Raw genomic sequence first — 3,785 nt, forward strand, 5'->3', positions numbered from 1 at the left:
GAATTCAATTTTAGCTGAAAGCCATTAAACTCGGCTTCTCCCCACTGCAAAAAGGGGAGGAGGGAAGGGGTGGAGTGGCCAGTCAGGCAAAGACTAACTTAATATTTACACTAATTTGGAAGTGAAATTTGTCTGAAAGAGGTGAGAAAGGCTATAAAACAGCAGAGGAAAACAGATGACAATAACAAAATCAAAACAGCATTTCTGTATTGCAGCTTTCTGTTTAAATCCCATGCCTAAAGTATCAGTTTCCCTCAGTTCCTCTTTCTCTTCTTTCTGTTGAAATGACTGGGATTTGTTATGGTCAGAAATGTGCTGTTAGTTCAGAAAAAGATTGGGAGGACTGAGTATGGAGTCTAGAATTATTAATGATAACACTGCTGAGGTAAGTATACCCTGATACACCTCAGAGAGTGAGTAGCTGGATGTCCAACATGCAGCACTTGGTAGTCACGTGGAGTCTTGGACACCTTGGAAACATCTTTGAAGCTGTTCCCCTGACAATGCCTTGGAAGTCCCTCTGAAAATCAGGTTGATTTGCAAATAATTATGGGTACGAGTTTAGGTGTGTGAGTTGGAGCACGGATGTTTAACGCTTTGGGCATAAAAAGCTTTAGAGGAGGGTTATATACAAAACCTGTCAGAAGTGCTTTGTTGTCTCTGGCTATAAAACACTTAGAAGAAACAAAGTGTTCCCATTAAGAATGCATTTTCTTTGACCAGTGTTGAAATAGAGGAAAAGAAATAACAGTCCAAATCACACTGTTGCAATTACTTGGGGAATGTGCTTTAAAACCCACTCCAAGTGTGTCCTGTTCCTAGAGCTGCTGAAAGTGGGAAGTTGTCACCTGGATTTATGAGCCTGCCTATTACAAAACCTTTATGGGCAACTATAACTGATGGCCCCTAAAGCAAGTTAAAACTGATATTTAGCTTAAGTAGTCCGTCCCCTGCTCTCTGTTGAAATGCAAGCATTGCTTTGTAGCTTCAGGCCATGAAAGAATAGAAATACATGACATGAAAAGTTCCTATACACTTTTTTTATCTTCTTTCTTTGTCTTTTTATTTTTTTCTGTTCCCAGGAGAATTTATCTTTCAATCATGCTCAGTGTCATTTTTCAAAACTGAGTAGCTTTAGCTTAGTTATAAGAAAGGCTCTTTCTGGCTATAAAAATGAATAATACTTTAGGGATTCTTTTTTTTCCTCTGTAAAGGTGGGAATAGAATCCAACCCCTTGCCATCACCAAGGGCAGGAGGTCATGTGTAATTTGTTCATTTTAGATTTCTAACCAAATAGAAGTCGCTTTTCCAAGAAGGTGCCCCTTGAAAATGAAAAATTAGAAGAAAGCAATTGCTGTATTGAAAGACACGAGTCCAGAAATAAGCTTGGGGGGGGGTGGGAATCTTCTATACTTAGGCAGGCTTTGTTTCTATCTTGGAAACTATTGATAAAAAACATATGAACTACTAAAAGAAAAAATATATTTTGAATTCTAATTTAGACTATGAAATAATGTTGTATTTTAAAATATAGGCAACTGTGATATTAGAGGGTGAGGTAACAGAAATCCTACAGAGTTTTTCTAAAATTGAAATGAGCACTTCTGCATATTGACAGCTTGTATATACTCCCTTAATTAAAAACCCTTGAAAATTTGGGGGTTTGCTGTCCAGCACATGGCAACAAGACGCAAATTTTCTGTTCCTGACACACTTGTTCTTGAGCGCTTGGAAAGCATTATCAGCCCTACCTAATAGATGAGGGACTGACTTTCTTGTAGTGATACATGAAGACTGTAAGAAATACAACTGACAAAGTAATATGCAGAGTGAAGAGTTAAAATGAGGTTTTCCTAGTAGAGTTAATTAAAGACTACTTACTTAATAGTGCATTTGGTTTACTAGCACCATTTATTTCACTGTTACTACTACCAAAACCAAAAAGGACCTTTTTTTGAAAGAAGAAAAAAAGTGCCTCACTTTAGCAGTGAAAAAAATCTGAACTTCAGATTATCTGCTTATTATTTTTTATCCTTTTTGAAATGGTGCTTATTTTGAAGTGTCTCAATGTCTAATGTAATAAAATATTTTTTAAGCACTGAGGCTCTGAAAATTATTTGAAATATTATCTTTGACTCAGAAACAAAGTGCAAAATGCACCATCAGAGTAAACTCTTCCTTGTTCACCAATTCTTCTCACTGTCGTTTTAAGCCCCCAAACATTGTCAGACACAAACAGAATTAATTTTTAAGGTCATATCCTTGTCTGAGGATTTAGTTTTCTTCACAGTGGCTGGTGTGGGTCTGTGTTTTGTGCTTCAACCCTGTGCTGAAGAGGGTTGATAACAAGGATTGTTGTTGTTGCTGAGCAGGACTTACACAGAGCCAAGGCCTTTTGTGCTTTTTGTACTGCCACACTGGTGAGGAGGGTGGGGGTCCATGGGAGGCTGGGAGGAGACACAGTAGGGACAGGTGACCCCAGCTGACCAAAGGGATATTCCAGACCATATGACATCATGCTCAGTATATGAAGTGGGAGGAAGAAGGAGGAAAGGGAGGGATGTTTGGAGTGATGGTCTAACTCTTCCCAAGTAACGACTGTGTATAATGGAGCCTCCTGGGGGTGACTGAACACCTGCCTGCCCATGGAAAGCAGTGAATTAATTCCTTGTTTTGCTTTGCTTGTGCACACAGGTTTTGCTTTCCTTATAAACTGTCTTTATCTCAACTTACGACTTTTCCAGCTTTCACCCCTCTGATTCTCCCCTCAATCCTGATGATGTGGGAGTGAGTGAGTGGCTACCTGGGGCTTGGCTGCTGCCAGGGGGTTAAACTACAACACTTTTTTTCCTAGAATTATGAGAAATCATGTTTAATTAGGGCTATGTATAATACTTCAGTTTCTCATTCCAGTGTACCTCTCCATTCACTTCAGCCTAAGAAGAAAAACAACATATGTTTTCACAGAGGATCATTAATGGGTAAGGAAACATTTGAGTTATGTTGTTTCAGCCTTGTAATATTGTCAGTCACATCACAGAGTTAAGTAAATGACAAAACTGCTCACTCTAGACTGCTTTGGCAATATATGAGGATCATTGACTTGGTCTGAAAATGATTCAGATGTTTTAAGATCTGGAAGCATTCCTCTCTTACATCAACTGTAAAGAGTCTTTTGCGTGACTGAAGTTGAAACATTAAAGTTAAGGAAAATCACTCATGATTGAGCTAATATTGATTTTAAATTGGTTTCTTTGACAAAATGGAAAACACAGAGTGCTTGCACAGCTTTTCCTGCTTAGGGGCTGGTTTGTGGTGTTCAGATTGACACCTTGTTTGGGTTTGTGTTTTTATTTCCCCCTTCAGGATTTTTTGTTTGTTTCATTTTAATGAGCACAAAGAAAATTCAAGGCTCTTGATTTCTGGATACTCCCTTTATCCTGGGGAGCCCTCATATGAATGAGGAAATTCATTATTGCTAAAAGGATTGCTGTTGGAAATCCTCAGTCACCATAAGGAGGGATGCAGAGCCTCCTCCCCAGCACTTCCTACAACAGTTTAGACAGCACTAAATATGTATTTTATGGTACTTAGTATAATGCAAGGGAGAAAGTGGTGCTTCATCTTATGAAGTGAGGTCAGGTGGCCCTAGTGACCTTGGCTGGGTACCTTGAGAGTTGGTACTGGCTTTTTGGCAGAGACCAAGCTAGTGCTCTGGGTTGCAGCTCAGGTGGAAAATAAAAAAAAAAAAGGTCACACCCAGGCACAAAAGGCGTGTGCACCC

Source organism: Lepidothrix coronata, unplaced genomic scaffold, assembly GCF_001604755.1.
Source record: "Lepidothrix coronata isolate B3197 unplaced genomic scaffold, Lepidothrix_coronata-1.0 Scaffold77, whole genome shotgun sequence".
Classification (NCBI taxonomy): Eukaryota; Metazoa; Chordata; class Aves; order Passeriformes; family Pipridae; genus Lepidothrix; species Lepidothrix coronata.